Raw genomic sequence first — 22,109 nt, forward strand, 5'->3', positions numbered from 1 at the left:
CCGCCATCGACCGCAGGCGCCGCCCCGCCGCTGCGACGCCCGTCCCTCCGCGCCTTGGTCGGCCCCGTTCGCCGCCGCTGGTCACCGCCGCCGGCCGCCGCCGTCGCCCTTGGCCTCGGTGCCGCCGCGTCCCTCCGGCCGTCGCCTCCTCGCCGGGAGCCGGCCCACGCCTCCCGCACCCGCCGCCGGCCGGATCCGGCCGGATCCGGTCCGGGGCCACCTCCCCGTGCCTCCCCGGCCACCTCCGGCCCCGTCTCCGGAGAGCTTCTCTGGCCATCCTCGATCTCCGTGCCCGATCCAGATCTGCCTGAGGTTGCCCCCGTTTTCACTGTCCCGAATATTTTAACATTATGTTGCCATGTTCATCGCATCATATCACTGCATCCGTAGCTCCGTTTCGTGCGGGTAATATGTCAAATTTTTCGTCTCAACGAGTACTTCATTTCATTCCATTGCATCATATTCATTTGAGCTCATCTTGATGCCTGAATCATCGTTGCAAGAGTGCTTCGTGATGTTGTCTGCTGTCTGTTAACAGAACTTGCTCATTTTTCATTTTTGCCATGATTGATGTGTGCATCCTATGAGGTTGATGTCTACATGTGTTTTGAACTATGCCATGCCATGTTTACAGAGGTGCTTACCATGTATTTTTGTGATCATTGTGGTGACTAGCACAAGCATGCAAACTAGGCTTCATGATGTTGCTGATTTTAGTCCCTGTTCTACTGTTATTTTGATGCCATGTAAACATGATGCTACAGAGAGATCCATGCATATTTTGAGATACTTTAGTAAGGATGTTTTGAACATATGGTTGTTCTATATCTATTCATGCCCTTGGTTGCAATTATGGAGTAGTCTAGCATGTCATTTTCGTGCTCTACTTTTGCTTCAAAATGTTTCCTGGCAGATTGTTTACATGTTATTCAATTTTGCCAAGGTTGTTGTATTTCATCCTTGCATGCTATGAACTTGTTCTTGCCTTGGTTTGTTTCATAAACATGTCTTCTTGCTGATGCTATGCTTATCTTGTCATGCAATGCCTTGTGGTGAGTGAATCGAGCTTGTTAAGTAGTGTACTTGATGTTGCTGTTTTGCTAGGCTGAATCTGTTATTTCGTGATGCTATGTAAACCTGCTCCTACAAATAATTCTATGCATAATCTGAAGATGTTCAGTAAATATGTTTTGTTCTGCATGTCATGATCTATCCATCAATGCCCCTAGTTGCAATTATAGCTTGCTGAAGCTTGTTGTTTCCTTGCTCCAAAGTTGCTTGATAATGTTGTTGTCAGCCTGTTAACATTAAGTTCAGTTGTTATCATGATTGTTGCTAGGGTTCCATGCACCCTATGACCTTGCTATTGCCATGCTTAGCTTCACAAACATGCCTTCTTACTGTTGGTTGCCTTGCCATGCCATGTATTGCTCTGTAGTGATTTGCACAAGCTCATTTACATGCCTTCATAATTCTGTTCCTGCCATGTTTGAATCTGTAATATAACTTGCTATGTTTACGAGGGTGCCATCATATTTTCTGATCCTTTTTGGCTTATGGTCAGTAAAGGACATTTGATCTATGCAATTAGTAGATTCATGCCATGCGTTTGTTTGCCATGATAAGTTCCTGTAACATGTTGATTGATAGCTCTGAACATTGCAACCTAATGTTATTTTCTGCAAAGTCTGAAACTGATATTATTTGCAATCTTGCCATGTGTGTTTGAGCAAGTTCTAGTGATTTCTGGAGATAGCTCAGTGTTCATGTTTTATTATGTTTTACATGTACATCATGTCCATGTCTTTTGTTATCATATTGTGGTGTTGTAGCATGTTGTTTTGATGCTTGCAATATGCCTACTTGCTGTTTTGGACAGATTGTTGCTATGACTTGTATAGAGTGTATGTGTTGAACCGTTGCTCCGTTTTGAGTGTGCTCTATATGAAACTTGCTTGATTTTGCATGTAGTTTCATATTATCATGTTGCATCCTTGTTTTGAGGTGTTTGCTTGATGTTTGTATGGTTTTTGCATCAATGCCATGTTTAACTTGTTTTGCTCATACCTTCTAGGCTGTAGCTCCGAACTAAATGAACTTTATATGTAACTTGACTAGAATCTCGTGTAGATCATCTTTGTGCATCTTAACTTGCTGTTTAACAACTTGAACATAAGGTTTGTTCAGATCTGGACCAATTTCGAAATTTGCATATGAGGACTTACCGGAATTGTTATATGTTATTCCCGGCCTCATTTAAACTTGCCTTGATGTGTTGTTCTTGTTTGCATCATCTCTTGCCATGAGTAGCTTCATGTAGCTTTGTCATGCATCATGCTTGTTGTGCATCATGCCTTGTTCTTGTGTGGTGTGTTTACCATGTTGTGTGCTTCTTGTTGTTAGTTCCTGTTTCGTTGCGATCGTGAGGATTCGTTCGTCTACGCTTGGTTCGGCTTCACCCGTTCGTCTTCTTCATGGACTCGTTCTTCTTCCTTGAGGGATTTCAGGCAAGATGACCGCTACCCTGGATCTCACTACTATCATTGCTATGCTAGTTGCTTCGTTCTATCGCTATGCTGCATTACCTATCTTTTGCTCATCAAGTCTCCCAATTGCCATGAACCTCTAACCTTTGACACCCTTCCTAGCAACCATTGATTGGCTATGTTACCGCTTTGCTCAGCCCCTCTTATAGCATTGTTAGTTGCAGGTGAAGTTGAAGATTGCCCCATGGTGGACAGGATTTTGGTTGGGATATCACAATGTCTCTTATATTATTAATGCATCTATATACTTGGTAAAGGGTGGAAGGCTCGGCCTTATGCCTGGTGTTTTGTTCCATTCTTGCCGCCCTAGTTTCTGTCATACCGGTGTTATGTTCCCAGATTTTGCGTTCCTTACGCGGTCGGGTGATTTATGGGACCCCCTCGACAGTTCGCTTTGAATAAAACTCCTCCAGCAAGGCCCAACCTTGGTTTTACCATTTGCCTCACCTAGCCCTTTTTCCCTTGGGAGTCGCGCTCTCGAGGGTCATCTTATTTTTACCCCCCCCCCCGGGCCAGTGCTTGTTGTGAGTGTTGGTCCAACCTGTCAGCCGCCGGTGACCACCAGGGGAAACTCTGGGCTGGCCTACCGGAAGTTTGGACAATCCGGTGTGCCCTGAAAACGAGATATGTGCAGCTCCTATCAGGATTTGTCGGCACATCCGGGCGGCTTTGCTGGTCTTGTTTTACCATTGTCGAAATGTCTTGTAAACCGGGATTCCGAGTCTGATCGGGTCTTCCTGGGAGAAGGAATATCCTTCGTTGATCGCGAGAGCTTATCATGGGCTAAGTCGGGACACCCCTGCAGGGTATAATCTTTCGAAAGCCGTGCCTGCGGTTATAGGCAGATGGGAATTTGTTAATGTCCGGTTGTAGATAACTTGACACCAGATCCGAATTAAAACGCATCAACCGCGTGTGTAGCCGTGATGGTCTCTTTTCGGCGGAGTCCGGAAAGTGAAAATGATTTTGGGTTATGTTTGACGTAAGTAGGAGTTCAGGATCACTTCTTGATCATTGCTAGCTTCACGACCGTTCCATTTGCTCTCTTCTCGCTCTTATTTGCGTATGTTAGCCACCATACTTGCTTAGCCACTGCTGCAACGTCACCACTTTACCCCTTCCTTTCCCTTTAAGCTTTGCTAGTCTTGATACCCATGGTAATGGGATTGCTGAGTCCTCGTGGCTCACAGATTACTACAACAACAGTTGCAGGTATAGGTTATGCGATGATCATGACGCGAGAGCGATGTTTACTTGTATTGGAGTTCTTCTTCTGCTTCTTCTTCGATCAGGGGATAGGTTCCAGGTCGGCAGCCTGGGATAGCAGGGTGGATGTCGTTTGAGTTTCTGTTTGTGTTTCATCCGTAGTCGGATGATGCTCTTATGTATTGTGATGTTGTATTCGTGTGGCATTGTATGCCTTATGTATGTACCACCATCTATTATGTAATGTTGATGTAATGATATCCACCTTGCAAAAGCGTTTCAATATGCGGGTCTATCCTTGGTGGGACCTTCGAGTTCCTTTTGGATAGGGTCGCATATTGGGCGTGACACCAGGATAGCCCTTTGCAATATCTGCCGGATCAAGATCAGCAATCCACGCTTTGGCTCGAGTCAGTGCTGTTAAAGCACCAGCTCTTGCAGCAGATCGCTTTACTTCTTCCATCTCGGCCGGTGTCATCAATAATTTGGCCAACGTATCCTTGATCAAGATTGGTGTCGGTTTATTGTATGAGGATGCACAGATGACTCGCTGAGCGTCGGTATACAGTTGTTCTATCAACGTGTAGGCAGCTTTCAACTTCATCCGCATATCCGAGCCCAAATGAGCAACACGACCACCTGCAACGGTTTAAGAATTTGTTGTTAAACCGGCAACCTCAAAGATGTTTAAGCAAAATTCGAACAAAGTGTACTTACCAAATATTGGTGAAGTCATAGCATTGACTTGGTACTTTAGCCCACTTAGCTCCTCTGCCATCGGTTTAAGAGCTGCTTCGGCATCTTCAGCCCGCTTTAATAGAGCAGCTTTCTCGGTTTCCTGATCCGCCCGCTCACTTTTGAAACCATCCTTTAACTGCTCCATGGCAGTTAAAGCGCCTTTCAGTTCCTCCTTGGCCTTGGAGGTTTCTGCTTGCTGGGACTTAATATTTTCTTGCAGATCGGCAATTTGGGAATCTTTATTGGTCATGTCAGCCTGCAAAGACAGATGATGAAGATGTTAATATTTTCTTAAAGTCCCAAGCATATATCAAGTTATACACTTGGCACTTGGGGGCTAATGCGGATTGCTTCTTTTTTGTTCAAAGTCCCAAGGGTCAATACAAGTATTAATGTTGGCACTTGGGGGCTAATGTGTAATTGATCAGACAAATAAATATGAAGGAATTTAACGAGGACAAGTTTGGAACAGAAAGTCCCGGTTCATCTTGAAGAGATAAACCGGCCCTTGGGGGCTACAATGGAGTTGATATACAGTACAAGAGAATTTACAGTGTTTGGAAGTTACCTCATAGCGCTCCTTCATCATGTTGACTAAACCGGCCTCATAGTCACGGCTTGTGTACAGGTGGTTTAGAAATCCAGAATGGAGCTCCTGAGCACTGAGATGAGCATAGCTTGTTAAATCAGTCTTCCATTTGCCTTTCTCCACAGCAGTAGTTTCCACTTTGGCACTATGCTTGGACAAAATGACAGGGTTGCCAGGAGAAGTGTGGCCAAACCCAGTAATTACGACATCATCAGTGGCTTGTGGGCTAGCCGGTTTATCTGAGGTCTTGGTCGCGCTAGGCAGATCAGCATTTGGACTTGGAGGATGAGCATGCGGGCTTGATGGATCAACATGAGGATTAGCCGGGTCAGCTTCCGGCGGATCAACATCAGCATTCTGACCCTGTGGGACAGGATCATCCATAGAGATGTCATCATCTCCACCAGCACCTTCTGAGGCCCTCTCCGGTTCAACCTCATCAGTGGGGGCATTGGTTTTCGCTTTCTTGCTCAGTCGGGCTTTGGCGCTGCAATATCAAACAGAGGTTAGTATGGTAAACCGGCGCAAGAAGGCAAAGCTGAAAGTCATTATACTTACCTAGGGAAGGTCTTGAGGGGAGGCATTTGGGTGGTTGATGAGTCGCCAGAAGAAGAATTGGAAGTCACCTGATAATTCAAATCAGACGGATTAAGTGGGTATTGGAAGCAACCCGCCAAGGGATAAGATTTATTAGAAGAACAAGAGACCTCTGGATGAAATTTTCGGTTTGGGGTGTCTGGTAAACCGGAGGAAGTGACTTGCTGGCCACTGCGTCGGGTTGTGCGACGACCTTCATGTTGTTGTGTCTTCCAAGAAAATTGTGGATCCAAATGAGCAAGAGGATGTGAGTGTTTTACTTTCTGAACGGCACGGCGAAGCTTTTGAACTGGCACATGATCTAAATCGGAGGAAAGGGATATTACCTCTACATGGTCAGCACGGCTGGCTTCTGCATCATCCTGATAATAGTCATTGTCAATAAGGTGTATGAAAAATGAACCAAGGGAGTCAAGTTCTACCTCTTGTTTCGAATCATCAACATCTTCGGGCGGATCAGAAGACTCGGCGGTTTCCTTCTTGGTTGGCCTCTTTGTGACCTTGCTCTTGCCACGAGGAGCCCTCGCCGGTTTGTCTTGAGCCTTTGCCGGTTTGTCCTGTGTTTTCCTCTTCCAAAAAGGATCTTTGGCCTATAAGAATAAACAAAAGGCTATCAGTAACATGTTAAAGTGAAGACGGATTAAAAAGCAGAAGGATAAAATTCTTACCGCTGGCGGTTTGTTGGAGGCATAAAAGGGACATAGCCCAGTCTTGCTGCATTCAGCGATCGGTTCATCCAGCATATTCTTGACAGACTCAGTGACTTCATCATCAGTCATCTGTATTTCATGGTGCCGTTGAGGGTCCTTGACGTTTCCGGTATACTCATGCATCAACCTAGTGCGGCGGCTTAAAGGCAGGATACCCCATGATACCCAGCAACGAACAAGATCAATGCTTGTTAAGCCGTTTGGTAGAAGAGCCTGAAGCTTAGCAAGTTGAGGCACATATGTTTGTCGTTCTTTAGCAGTGAGCCGCAGAGGCAGTGGATGTCCATTGCTGAGCCGGTGAGCACGTTAACCCGGCAGAGGGTTTTCATCAGCAGGAGTGGTGTTTTGACAGTAGAACCATGTTTGATTCTAGTCTTTGGGGTGGCTGTGATGTTTGGCATGAGGAAAATCAACTTCTTCCCTTTTCTGAATTGACACTCCGCCAAGTTCAGTATTGGGGTTGTCAGAGAATTCAGTTTGGCGGTTCAAGTGGAAGAAGTCCCTGAAGAGTTCAACAGTCGGTTCTTCTTGCAGATAGACTTCACAGAACACCTGGAAGTTGCAAATATTGGACACGGAATTCGGTCCAATATCTTGACGGTGGAGTTGGAAGTTGGCAAGCACATCCCGGAAAAACCTTGATCCGGGAGGGCTAAATCCCCGGCCTAGATGCTGCATAAATACAACCACTTCTCCATCTTGAGGTTCAGGAGGGCACTTAGGGCCAGGGACTCGCCAATGAATAACTTCCTTCTTGGCTAAAGGGCTAGTTAGAACATATCCGTTGAGTTGTGTTTCTGTGATCCGGGAAGGAACCCAGTTGCAAGAGCAGAATTGATTGGCCATTTTGGAAGACAAACTGTAAAGAAAGTGCAAACGCCGGCTCATGGTTCAAGATTGATATGTACAAACTGGTATCAAACCGGAGAATTTAATCATAGCGTGTGTATACATTAAACCGGAGATGGATGTTTAAGGGCAAATGGCGGTTTACGAGAAGGCTAATGGTACCTGCCGGATTGTCGTTTTCTACAGGTTAAACCGCCTACAGTGGCACGAAGGGCAACAAGTCTGAAAATCACTGAGCGCTATACAAACAGGTTTTGCAAGATGGTATTATAGTTTTGGATCTACCGCGGCCTAGTAAAGAAAAATTTTCTGAACCCTAAAATGGCGACAGCAGAATAGAAAGGATCCAGATGGGATCTGTTCGTGTTTTCTAAAGATACTACGGTGAGGCAAAATAAATTATGGCTTCGACCGCAGAAGGAAAAGGTTAAGTTGTTCTGGATTCAGTGAGACATAAAAGAAAAGCAATGAGCATTGATGAACACTGATGAACACAGACGAGCACCGAAACTCTAAGGCAGATCTAGGGTTGAGGGAAGAAAGCTTACCGGATTCACAGGAGTAGCGGAGGAGAACCATGGATCTCTGGTGCATACAGGTTGATGCAGCGGCCAGGGATGATGCAGAGCTCCAAGGTCAACGGCGGCGGTGGAGCTGTCGGGCTTGAGTGTTGAGAGGAAGAAGAAGAAGTGTGGAAAGGGGAAAAGGGAAAGAACCCTGGGCTTATTTATAAGCCGAACAAATAAAGTGGGCAAGTGCGAGAATCGAGGAGCCCGAAACGGTAAAATGGGGCGCAGCTGTCGCCTCGATCTTTGAAACCTAATTAATAAAGGGAATCTTTATACAAAGATGACGTCCTGATGATTTACTACAATTTCAGAAGATGACGTCATGGCGGTTTGTCAAAGTTTACAAGGAGAAGATATCATGGAGGTTTACGAGGATTATAAGAAGATGTTCATGTAATTTTTCTAAGTATTGAAGATTGACATGAACAGGTTCAAATCAATCCGGGGCCTAATGTTGAGGATATAACTACTGAGTGTAAACTGCCCAGGAGGGGCCGGTTCATGCTCATCTATATTGAAGCCCATGAAGACAAAGAAGATGGCGTTCTACTATTAAAGCTTAGAGGCCCAGAGCCCAAAGGCGGATTAAGGCCCATAGTTGTAAACCGCCATAGTTGTATAACTTGTACTATAAGTTAGGGGAAGGAAGAGACCGAGCCGGACACTTGTATGAGCCGGCCTCGGGACTCTGTAAACTAGTCGGGCGTCAACCTATGTATATAAAGGGACGACCCGGCGGCGGTTCAGGGACAAGAAACAAAAACTCAAGACTCAGGCAAAGCGTATCTGCTCCCTGGTCATCGAAACCCCAGTAATTCCATCACAACTAGACGTAGGCTTTTACCTTCATCGTAAGGGCCGAACTAGTATAAAAACCCTCGTGTCCCTTCTCCGGTTTAACCCCTTTTTGCTAATCTCGTTGTGATGGCTCCACGACTAAGTCCTTTCGCTAGGACATCTAACGTGATATTTCCACGACACTATTCCTCACCGTTTTTGGGTCCCGAAGCGATTTCCATAGTTGTTGAACCCCAAGGTGCGCTTACATGTTGGTCATCAACACTCAAAGTTTTGGCCGATTCTGGCCCATTTTGTGGACTATTACTCACTGTTTTGGGGTCCCAGAGTGATTTCCACGATTAAGGAACCCCGGGTGCGTTTACGTGTCGGTCATCAACACTCATAGTTTTGGCCAATTCTGGCCCGTTTCTTGGACTATTACTTAGTTTTGAGGTCCTGAAGTGATTTCCATGATTGACAAACTTCGGGGTGCGTTTACGTCTCGGTCATCAACACTCACGATTTTGGTCGATTCTGGTCCATTTCGTGCACTATTAGTTAACGTTTTGGGGTCCCGAAGCGATTTCCATGGTTGTTGAAACCCAAGGTGCGCTTATGCGTCGATCAACTACAATCACAACTTTGGCCAATTCTGACCCGTTTCATGGACTATTACTCACCTTTTCTGGGGTCCTAAAGCGATTTCCATGGTTTTTGAATCCCAAGGTGCGCTTATGCGTCGATCATCAACAATCACAGCTTTCGCCAATTTTGACCCGCTTCATGGACTTTACGCACGGCTTTCGGGTCCCGAAGCGATTTCCATAGTTGTTGAACCCCAAGGTGCGCTTACGTGTCGGTCATCAACACTTGCAGTTTTGGCCAATTCTGGCCCATTTCATGGACTATTACTCACTGACTTGGGGTCCCTGAGCGATTTCCATTATTGACGAACCCAGGGTGCGTTTATATATCGTTCATCAATAAACCTAGGTTTTTCCAATTCCGGGCTCTTTCCTAGACTTTTACTCACCGTTTTGGGGTCCCAAAGCGATTTCCATTGTTGTCGAACCCCAAGGTGTGCTTACAGCCATCACGACTCACAATTTAGGCCAATTCTGGCTCGTTTCTTGGAGTATTACTCAGTTTTGTGGTCCTGAAGTGATTTCCACGATTGACGAACCCCGAGGTGTGTTTCCATGTCGTTCATCAACACTCACAATTTTGCCCGATACTAGTCCATTTCGTACACTATTACTCACCATTTTGGGGTCCTAGAGCGATTTCCACGATTGACGTTCCCCGGGGTGCGTTTACTTGTCCGTCGTGAACACTCACCGTTTTGGGGTCCCGACGCGATTTCCATGGTTGTTGAACCCCAAGGTGCGCTTATGCGACGATCATCAACAATCACAACTTTGGCCAATTCTGACCTGTTTCATGGACTATTACTCACCGTTTTTGGGTACCAAAGCGATTTCTATAGTTGTTGAAACCCAATGTGCGCTTACGTGTCGGTCATCAACACTCGAAGTTTTGGCCGATTCTGACCCGTTTCGTGGACTATTACTCACCGTTTTCGGTTCCCACAGTGATTTCCACGATTGACGATCTCCGGGGTGCGTTTACGTGTCCATCGTCAACACTTACAGTTTTGGCCAATTTTGACCCGTTTCGTGGACTATTCCTCACTGTTTTGGGGTCCTGAAGCGATTTCCGTAGTTGTTGAACCCCAAGGTGCGCTTACATGTTGGTCATGAACACTCGAAGTTCTAACCGATTCTGGCCCGTTTTGTGGACTATTACTAACTGTTTTGGGGTCCCACAGCGATTTCCATGATTGACGGTCTCCGTGGTGCGTTTACGTGTCGGTCATCAACACTCACGATTTTGGCCTATTCTGGTCCGTTTCGTGCACTATTACTCACCATTTTGGGGTCCCGAAGCGATTTCCATAGTTGTTGAACCCCAAGGTGCGCTTACGTGTCGATCATCAACACTCACAATTTTTCCCGATTCTAGTCCATTTCGTACACTATTACTCACCGTTTTGGGGTCCTAGAACGATTTCCACGATTGATAATCCCGGGGGTGCATTTACTTGTCCGTCGTGAACACTCATAGTTTTGGCCTATTCTGACCTGTTTCCTGGATTATTACTCACCGTTTTGGGGCACCAAAGCGATTTCCATAGTTGTTGAACCCCAAAGTGCGCTTACGTGTCGGTCATCAACACTCGAAGTTTTAGCCGATTCTGGCCCGTTTCATGGACTATTACTCACCGTTTTGGGGTCCAGAACGATTTCCACGATTGACGATCTCCGGGGTGTGTTTACATGTCCATCGTCAACACTCACAGTTTTGGCCAATTCTGACCCGTTTCATGGACTATTCCTCACTGTTTTGGGGTCCCGAAGCGATTTCCATAGTTGTTGAACCCCAAGGTGCGCTTACGTGTTGGTCATCAACACTCGAAGTTTCGGCCGATTCTGGCCCGTTTTGTGGACTATTACTAACTGTTTTGGGGTCCCGGAGTGATTTCCGCGATTAAGGAACCCTGGGTGCGTTTACGTGTCGGTCATCAACACTCATAGTTTTGGCCAATTCTGGTCCGTTTCTTGGACTATTACTTAGTTTTGAGGTCCCGAAGTGATTTCCACGATTGACGAACCCCGGGATGCGTTTACGTGTCGGTCATCAACACTCAAAATTTTGGCCGATTCTGGTCCGTTTCGTGCACTATTATTCACCATTTTGGGGTCTCGAAGCGATTTCCATGGTTGTTGAAACCCAAGATGCACTTATGCGTCGATCGACAACAATCACAACTTTGGCCAATTCTGACCCGTTTCACGGACTATTACTCACCGTTTTTGGGGTCCTGAAGCGATTTCCATGGTTGTTGAATCCCAAGGTGCGCTTATGCGTCGATCATCAACAATCACAGCTTTGGCCAATTTTGACCCGTTTCATGGACTGTACTCACGGTTTTCGGGTCCCGAAGCAATTTCCATAGTTGTTGAACCCCAAGGTGCGCTTACGGGTCGGTCATCAACACTCGCAGTTTTGGCCGATTTTGGCCCATTTCATGGACTATTACTCACTGATTTGGAGTCCCTGAGCAATTTCCATTATTCATGAACCCCAGGGTGCGTTTATGTATCGTTCATCAATAATCCTAGGTTTGTCCGATTCCGGGCTCTTTCCTGGACTTTTACTCACCGTTTTGGGGTCCCAAAGCGAGTTCCATTGTCGTCGAACCCCAAGGTGTGCTTACAGCTATCACGACTCACAATTTGGGCCAATTCTGGCTCGTTTCTTGGACTATTACTCAGTTTTGTGGTCCCGAAGTGATTTCCACGATTGACGAACCTCAGGGTGCGTTTCCATGTCGTTCATCAACACTCACAATTTTGCCTGACTCTAGTCCATTTCATACACTATTACTCACCGTTTTAGGGTCCTAGAGCGATTTCCACGATTGACGATCCCCGGGGTGCGTTTACTTGTCCGTCGTGAACACTCACCGTTTTGGGGTCCCGAAGCGATTTCCATGGTTGTTGAACCCAAAGGTGCGCTTATGCGACGATCATCAACAATCGCAACTTTGGCCAATTCTGACCTGTTTCATGGACTATTACTCACCGTTTTGGGGTACCGAAGCGATTTTCATAGCTGTTGAACCCCAAGGTGCTCTTATGTGTCGGTCATCAACACTCGAAGTTTTGGCCGATTCTGGCCCGTTTCATGGACTATTACTCACCGTTTTGGGGTCCCACGGCGATTTCCACGATTGACGATCTCCGGGGTGCGTTTACGTGTCCATCGTCAACACTCACAGTTTCGGCCAATTCTGACCCGTTTCGTGTACTATTCCTCTCTGTTTTGGGGTCCCGAAGCGATTTCCATAGTTGTTGAACCCCAAAGTGCGCTTACGTGTTGGTCATCCACACTCGAAGTTTTGGCCGATTCTGGCCCGTTTTGTGGACTATTAGTCACTGTTTTGGGGTCCCAGAGTGATTTCCACGATTAACGAACCCCGGGGTGTGTTTACGTGTCGGTCATCAACACTCATAGTTTTGGCCAATTCTGGCCCGTTTCTTGGACTATTACTTTGTTTTGAGGTCCCGAAGTGATTTCCACGATTGACGAATCCCGGGGTGCGCTTACGTGTCGGTCATCAACACTCATGATTTTGGCCTATTCTAGTCCGTTTCGTGCACTATTACTCACCATTTTGGGGTCCCGAAGCGATTTCGATGGTTGTTGAAACCCAAGGTGCGCTTATGCGTTGATCAAGAACAATCGCAACTTTGGCCAATTCTGACCCGTTTCGTGGACTATTACTCACCGTTTTGGGGTCCTGAAGCGATTCCATGATTTTTGAATCTCAAGGTGCGCTTATGCGTCGATCATCGACAATCACAGCTTTGGCCAATTTTGACCCATTTCATGGACTATTACTCAGCGTTTTCGGGTCCCGAAGCGATTTCCATAGTTGTTGAACCCCAAGGTGCGCTTACGTGTCGGTCATCAACACTTGCAGTTTTGGCCGATTCTGACCCGTTTCATGGACTATTACTCACTGATTTGGGGTCCCTGAGCGATTTCCATTATTGACGAACCCCGGGGTGCGTTTATGTATCGTTCATCAATAATCCTAGGTTTGTCCGATTCCGGGCTCTTTCCTGGACTATTACTCACCATTTTGGGGTCCCAAACCAATTTCCAAGGTTGTCGAATGATACGTCCATTTTGCATCATGCTTTTATATCAATATTTATTGCCTTATGGGCTGTTATTTCACGTTATGTCACAATAATTATGGATATTCTCTCTTATTTTACAAGGTTTACAAAAAGAGGGAGAATGCTGGCAGCTAGAATTCTAGGCTGGAAAAGGAGCAAATATTGGAGACCTATTCTGCGCAACTCCAAAACTCCTGAAACTCCACGGAATATCTTAAAATAAATAAAGAAAAATCGTCGCCAAAGATGAAGGCCAGGGGGCCCACACCCTGCTCACGAGGGTGGGGGCACCCCCCCTGGGGCGCGCCCCCTACCTCGTGGGCCCCCTAGTGGCTCTCCGACGCCCATCTTCTCCTATATGAAGTCTTTCGATGAGAAAAAAACAGGAAGCAACCTTTCGGGATGAGACTCCGCCGCCACGAGGCGGAACCTTGGCGGAACCAATCTAGGGCTCCGGTAGAGCTGTTCTGCCGGGGACACTTCCCTCTGGGAGGGGGAAATCATCACCATCGTCATCACCAACGCTCCTCTCATCGGGAGAGGGAAATCTCCATCAACATCTTCACCAGCACCATCTCATCTCCAAACCCTACTTCATCTCTTGTATCCAATTCTTGTCTCCAAGTCCGGGATTGGTGCTAGTAGGTTGCTAGTAGTGTTGATTACTCCTTGTAGTTGATGCTAGTTGGTTTATTTGGTGGAAGATCATATGTTCAGATCCTTTATGCATATTATTACCCCTCTGATTATGAACATGAATATGCTTTGTGAGTAGTTATGTTTGTTCCTGAGGACAAGGGAGAAGTCTTGCTATTAGTAGTCATGTGAATTTGGTATTCGTTCGATATTTTGATAAGATGTATGTTGTCTAGCCTCTAGTTGTTATGTGAACATCGACTACATAACACTTCACCATTATTTGGGCCTAGAGGAAGGCATTGGGAAGTAATAAGTAGATGATGGGTTGCTAGAGAGACAGAAGCTTAAACCCTAGTTTATGCGTTGCTTCGTAAGGGGCTGATTTGGATCCATATGTTTCATGCTATGGTTAGGTTTACTTTAATACTTTCGTTGTAGTTGCGGATGCTTGCAATAGAGGTTAATCATAAGTGGGATGCTTGTTCAAGTAAGAACAGCACCCAAGCACCGGTCCACCCACATATCAAATTATCAAACTACCGAACGCGAATCATATGAGCGTGATGAAAACTAGCTTGACGATATTCCCATGTGTCCTCGGGAGCGCTTTTCCTATTATAAGAGTTTGTCCAGGCCTGTCCTTTGCTATAAAAAGGATTGGGCCACCTTGCTGCACTTTATTTACTCTTGTTACTTGTTGCTCGTTACAATTTAACTTATCACAAAACTATCTGTTATCACTTATTTCAGTACTTGCAGAGAATACCTTGCTGAAAACCGCTTATCATTTCCTTCTGCTCCTCGTTGGGTTTGACACTCTTACTTATCGAAAGGACTACGATAGATCCCCCATACTTGTGGGTCATCACCCCAAGGTGTGCTTACAGCCATCACGACTCACAATTTGGGTCAATTCTGGCTCGTTTCTTGGACTACTACTCAGTTTTGTGGTCCCAAAGTGATATCCACGATTGACGAACCCCGGGGTGCGTTTCCATGTCGGCCATCAACACTCACAATTTTTCCCGATTCTAGTCCATTTCGTACACTATTACTCACCATTTTGGGGTCCTAGAGCGATTTCCACGATTGATGATCCCCGGGGTGCATTTACTTGTCCGTCGTCAACACTCATAGTTTTGGCCTATTCTGACCCATTTCCTGGACTATTACTCACCGTTTTGGGGTACCGAAGCGATTTCCATACTTGTTGAACCCCAAGGTGCGCTTATGTGTCTGTCATGAACACTCGAAGTTTTGGCCGATTCTGGCCCGTTTCATGGACTATTACTCACCGTTTTGGGGTCCAGAGCGATTTCCACGATTGACGATCTCTGGGATGTGTTTACGTGTCGATCATCAACACTCACAGTTTTGGCCAATTCTGACCCGTTTTGTGGACTATTCCTCACCGTTTTGGGGTCCCGAAGCGATTTCCATAGTTGTTGAACCCCAAGGTGCCCTTACGTGTTACTCATCAACACTTGAAGTTTTGGCCGATTCTGGCCCGTTTTGCGGACTATTACTAACTGTTTTGGGGTCCCAGAGTGATTTCCGTGATTAAGGAACCCCGGGTGCGATTACGTGTCGGTCATCAACACTCATAGTTTTGGCCAATTCTAGCCCGTTTCTTGGACTATTACTTAGTTTTGAGGTCCCGAAGTGATTTCCATGATTAACAAACCCCGGGGTGCGTTTACGTGTCGGTCATAAACACTCACAATTTTGGCTGATTCTGGTCCGTTTCGTGCACTACTAGTCACCGTTTTGGGGTCCCGAAGCGATTTCCATGGTTGTTGAAACCCAAGGTGCACTTATGCGTCGATCAACAACAATCACAACTTTGGCCAATTCTGACCCGTTTCATGGACTATTACTCACCGTTTTTGGGGTTCTGAAGCGATTTCCATGGTTATTGAATCCCAAGGTGCGCTTATGCGTTGATCATCAACAATCACAGCTTTGGCCAATTTTGACCCGTTTCTTGGACTTTACTCATAGTTTTCGGGTCCCGAAGCGATTTCCATAGTTGTTGAACCCCAAGGTGCGCTTATGTGTCGGCCATCAATACTCGCAGTTTTGGCCGATTCTGGCCCATTTCATGGACTATTACTCACTGATTTGGGGTCCCTGAGCGATTTTCATTATTTACGAACCCCGGGGTGCGTTTATGTATCGTTCATCAATAATCCTAGGTTTGTCCGATTCCGGGCTCTTTCCTGGACTTCTACTCACCGTTTTGGGGTCCCAAACCGTTTTCCATTGTTGTCGAACCCCAAGGTGTGCTTACAGCCATCACGACTCACAATTTGGGCCAATTCTGGCTCGTTTCTTGGACTATTACTCAGTTTTGTGGTCCCGAAGTGATTTCCACGATTGACGAACACCGGGGTGCGTTTCCATGTCGGTCATCAACACTCACAATTTTCCCGATTCTAGTCCATTTCATACACTATTACTCACTGTTTTGGGGTCCTAGAGCGATTTCCACGATTGACCATCCCCGGGGTGCGTTTACTTGTCCGTCTGGAACACTCACTGTTTAGGGGTCCCGAAGCGATTTCCATGGTTGTTGAACCCCAAGGTGCGCTTATGCGACGATCATCAACAATCACAACTTTGGCCATTCTGACCCGTTTCATGGACTATTACTCACTGTTTTGGGGTACCGAAGCGATCTCCACAGTTGTTGAACCCCAAGGTGCGCTTACGTGTCAGTTATCAACACTCGAAGTTTTGGCCGATTGTGGCCCGTTTCATGGACTATTACTCACCGTTTTGGGGTCCTACAGCGATTTCCACGATTGACAATCTCCAGGGTGCGTTTACGTGTCCATCATCAAGACTCACAATTTTGGCCAATTCTGACCCGTTTCATGGACTATTACTCACCGTTTTGGAGTCCCGAAGCGATTTCCATAGTTGTTGAACCCCAAGATGCGCTTACGTGTTGGTCATCGACAGTCGAAGTTTTGGCCAATTCGGGCCCGTTTCATGGACTATTACTCACTGTTTTGGTGTCCCGGAGTGATTTTCATGATTAACGAACCCCGAGGTGTGTTTACGTATCGGTCATCAACACTCATAGTTTTGGCCAATTCTGGCTCGTTTCTTGGACTATTACTCAATTTTGAGGCCCCGAAGTGATTTCCACGATTGACAAACCCCGGGGTGCGTTCACGTGTCGGTCATCAACACTCATGATTTTGGACTATTCTGGTCCGTTTCGTGCACTACTAGTCACCGTTTTGGGGTCCCGAAGCGATTTCCATGGTTGTTGAAACTCAAGGTGCGCTTATGCCTCGATCAACAACAATCACAGCTTTGGCCAATTCTGACCCGTTTCGTGGACTAAAACTCACTGTTTTGGGGTCCCGAATCAATTTCCATGGTTGTTGAATCCCAAGGTGCGCTACTGCGTCGATCATCAACAATCACAGCTTTGGCCAATTTTGACCCGTTTCGTGGACTTTACTCACTGTTTTCGGGTCCCGAAGCAATTAGTATAGTTGTTGAACCCCAAGGTGCGCTTACGTGTCGGTCATCAACACTCGCAGTTTTGGCTGATTCTGGCCCGTTTCATGGACTATTACTCACTGATTTGGGTTCCCTAAGCGATTTCCATTATTGACGAACCCCGGGGTGCGTTTATGTATCGTTCATCAATAATCCTAGGTTTGTCCGATTCCTGGTTCTTTCCTAGACTATTACTCACCGTTTTGGGGTCCCAAAGCGATTTCCATGGTTGTCGAATCCAAGGTGTTCTTACAGCCATCACGACTAACAATTTGGGCCAATTCTGGCTCGTTTCTTGGACTATTACTTAGTTTTGTGGTCCCAAAGTGATTTCCATGATTGACGAACCCCGGGGTGCGTTTCCATGTCGGTCATCAATAATCACAATTTTGCCCGATTCTAGTCCATTTCGTACACTATTACTCACCGTTTTGGGATCCCAGAGCAATTTCCACGATTGACGATCCCCGGGGTACGTTTACGTGTCCGTCATCAACATTCACAGTTTTGGCCTATTTTGACCCGTTTCGCGGACAATTACTCATCGTTTTGGGGTACTGAAGCGATTTCCATAGCTGTGGAATCCCAAGGTGCGATTACATGTCGGTCATCAACACTCGAAGTTTTGGCCGATTCTGGCCCGTTTCATCAACTATTACTCACCATTTTGGGGTCCCAGAGCGATTTGCACGATTGACGATCTCCAGGGTGCGCTTACGTGTCGGTCATCAACACTCGAAGTTTTGGCCGATTCTGGCCCGTTTCATGGACTATTACCCACTGTTTTGGGGTCCCGGAGTGATTTCCACGATTAATGAACCCCGGGGTGCGTTTACGTGACGGTCATCTACACTCATAGTTTTGGCAATTCTGGCCCATTTCTTGGACTATTACTCAGGTTTGAAGTCCCGAAGTGATTTCCACGATTGACGAACCGTGTGGTGCGCTTACATGTTGGTCATCAACACTCTTGATTTTGGCCAATTCTGGTCTGTTTCATGCACTATTGCTCACAGTTTAGGGGTCCCAAAGAGATTTCCATGGTTGTCGAACCCCAAGGGGTGCTTACATATTGGTCGTCAAGACTCGCAGTTTGGGCCAATGCTGGCCCTTTTTTGGACTATTACTCGGTTTTGGGGTCCCAAAGTGATTTCCATGATTGACGAACCCCGGGGTGCGTTTCCGTGCCGGTTATCAACACACACAATTTTGGCTGATTCTAGTCCGTTTCGTACAATCTTACTCAATGTTTTGGGGTCCTAGAGCGATTTCCACGATTGACGATCCCCGGGGTGCGTTTATGTGTCCGTTGTCAACACTCATAGTTTTGGCCAATTCTAACCCGTTTCGTGGACTATTACTCACCGTTTAGGGGTCCCGAAGCGATTTCCATAGTTGTTGAACCCCAAGGTGAGCTTACGTGTCAGTCATCAACACTCACAGTTCTGGCCGATTGTGGCCCGTTTCGTGGACTATTACTCACTGATTTGGGGTCCCGGAGTGATTTCCACGATTAATGAACCCCAGGGTGCGTTTACGTGTCGGTCATCAACACTCATAGTTTTGGCCGATTCTGGCCCGTTTCGTGGACTATTACTCACCATTTTAGGGTCCCAAAGTGATTTCCATGGTTATTGAACCCCATGGTACGCTTAAGTGCCGGTCATCAACAATCACAGTTTTGGCCGATTCTGGCCCGGAGTGATTTCCACGATTGACAAACACCGGGGTGCATTTATGTGTCGGTCATCAACAGTTGTAGTTTTGGCCGATTCTGGCCCGTTTCATGGACTATTACTCATTGATTTGGGGTCTCTGAGCAATTTCCATTATTGACAAACCCCGGGGTGCGTTTATGTATCGTTCATCAATAATCCTAGATTTGTCCGATTCCGGGCTCTTTCTTGGACTATTACCCACCGTTTTAGGGTCCCAAAGCAATTTCCGTGCTTGTCGAACCCCAAGGTGTGCTTACATGTTGGTCGTCAAGACTCGCAGTTTGGGCAAATTCTGGCCTGTTTCTAGTACTATTACTCAGTTTTGGGGTCCCGAAGTGATTTCCATGATTGACGAACACCGGGGTGCGTTTCCGTGTCGGTCATCAACAATCACAAATTTTGGCCAATTCTAGTCCATTTCGTGCACTAGTACTCACAGTTTTGGGGTCCCATAGCGATTTCCACGATTGACGATCTACAGGGTGCGTTTACGTGTCCGTTGTCAACACTCACAGTTTTGGCCAATTCTGACCCATTTCGTGGACTATTACTCACCGTTTTGGGGTCCCGAAGCGATTTCCATAGTTTTTGAAACCCAAGGTGCGCTTACGTGTCTGTCATCAACACTCAAAGTTTTGGCCGATTCTGGCCCGTTTCGTGGACTATTACTCTCTGTTTTGGGGTCCCGGAGTGATTTCCACGATTAACGAACCCCAGGGTGCATTTACGTGTCGGTCATCAACAGTCATAGTTTTGGCCAATTCTGGCCCGTTTCTTGGACTATTACTCAGTTTTGAGGTCTCGAAGTGATTTCCACGATTGACGAACCCTGGGGTGCGTTTACGCGTTGGTAATCAACACTCACAATTTTGGCCGATTCTGGTCCATTTCGTGCACTATTACTCGGTGTTTTGGGGTCCCGAAGCGATTACCATGGTTGTTGAACCCCAAGGTGCACTTTTGCGTCAATCAAAAACAATCACAGCTTTGGCCAATTCTGACCCATTTCGTGGACTATTACTCACCGTTTTGGGGTCCCGAAGCGATTTCCATGGTTGTTGAACCCTAAGGTGCGGTTACGCGTCGATTATCAACAATCACAGCTTTGGCCAATTCTGACCCGTTTCGTGGACTATTACTCACCATTTTGGTGTCCCGAAGCCATATCCAATGTTGTTGAACCCCATGGTGCACTTACGTGTCGGTCATCAACACTCACAGTTTTGGCCGATTCTGCCCCGTTTCATGGACTATTACTCACCGATTTGGGGTCCCTAGGCGATTTCCATTACTGACGAACCCCGGGGTGCCGTTATGTATCGTTGATCAATAATCCTAGGTTTGCCCGATTCTGGGCTCTTTCATGGACTATTACTCATCGTTTTGGGGTCCCAAAGCGATTTCCATGGATGTCAAACCCCAAGGTGTGCTTACGTGTTAGCCATCAAGACTCGTAGTTTGGGCCAATTCAGGCCCGTTTCTTGGACTATTACTTAGTTTTGGGGTCCCGAAGTTATTTCCACGATTGTTGAACCCCGGGATGCCTTTCCGTGTCGGCCATCAACACTCACAATTTTGGCCGATTCTAGTCCATTTCGTGCACTATTACTCACCGTTTTGGGGTCCCAGAGCGATTTCCACGATTGACGATCCCAGGGTGCATTTACGTGTCCGTCGTCAACACTCACGGTTTGGCCTATTCTGACCCGGTTCTTGGAGGTCCCGAAGCGATTTCCATAGTTGTTGAACTCCAAGGTGTGCTTATGTGTCGGTCATCAACACTCGAAGTTTTGGCCGATTCTGGCCCGTTTCATGGACTATTACTCACTGATTTGGGGTCCCTGAGCGATTTCCATTATTGAGGAACCCCGGGGTGCGCTTATATATCGTTCATCAATAATCCTAGGTTTGTCCGATGCGATTTCCATGGTTGTTGAAACCCAAGGTGCGCTTATGCGCCGATCAACAACAATCACAACTTTGGCCAATTCTGACCCGTTTTGTGGACTATTACTCACCGTTTTGGGGTCCTGAAGCGATTTCCATGGTTGTTCAATCCCAAGGTGCGGTTGTGCGTCGATCATCAACAATCACAGCTTTGGCCAATTTTGACCCGTTTCGTGGACTATTACTCCGCATTTTCGGGTCCCAAAGCGATTTACATAGTTGTTGAACCCCAAGGTGCGCTTACGTCTCGGTCATCAACACTCGCAGTTTTGGCCGATTCTGGCCCGTTTCATGGACTATTACTCACCATTTTGGGGTCCCACAGCGATTTCCACGATTGACGATCTCCGGGGAGCATTTACGTTTCCATCATCAACACTCAAAGTGTTGGCCAATTCTGACCCGTTTCATGGACTATTACTCATCGTTTTGGGGTCCCGAAGCGATTTCCATAGTTGTTGAACCCGAAGGTGCGATTCCATGTTGGTCATCAACAGTCGAAGTTTTGGCTGATTCTGGCCCGTTTCTTGGACTATTACTCCCAGTTTTGGGGTCCCGTAGTTATTTCCACGATTAACAAACCCCGGGGTGCATTTACGTGTCGGTCATCAACAATCATAGTTTTAGCCAATTCTGGCTCGTTTCTTGGACTATTACTCAGTTTTGAGGTCCCGAAGTGATTTCCACGATTGACGAACCCCGGGGTACATTTACGTGTCGGTCATCAACACTCACAATTTTGGCCGATTCTGGTCCGTTTCGTGCACTATTAGTAGCCGTTTTGGGGTCCCGAAGCGATTTCCATGGTTGTTGAAACCCAAGGTGCGCTTATGTGTCGATCAACAACAATCACAACTTTGGCCAATTCTGGCCCGTTTCGTGGACTATTACTCACCGTTTTGGGGTCCTGAAGCAATATCCATGGTTGTTGAATCCCAAGGTGCGCTAATGCGTCGA

The sequence above is a fragment of the Triticum dicoccoides genome, chromosome 4B (assembly GCF_002162155.2).
Source record: "Triticum dicoccoides isolate Atlit2015 ecotype Zavitan chromosome 4B, WEW_v2.0, whole genome shotgun sequence".
NCBI classification, from domain to species: Eukaryota; Viridiplantae; Streptophyta; class Magnoliopsida; order Poales; family Poaceae; genus Triticum; species Triticum dicoccoides.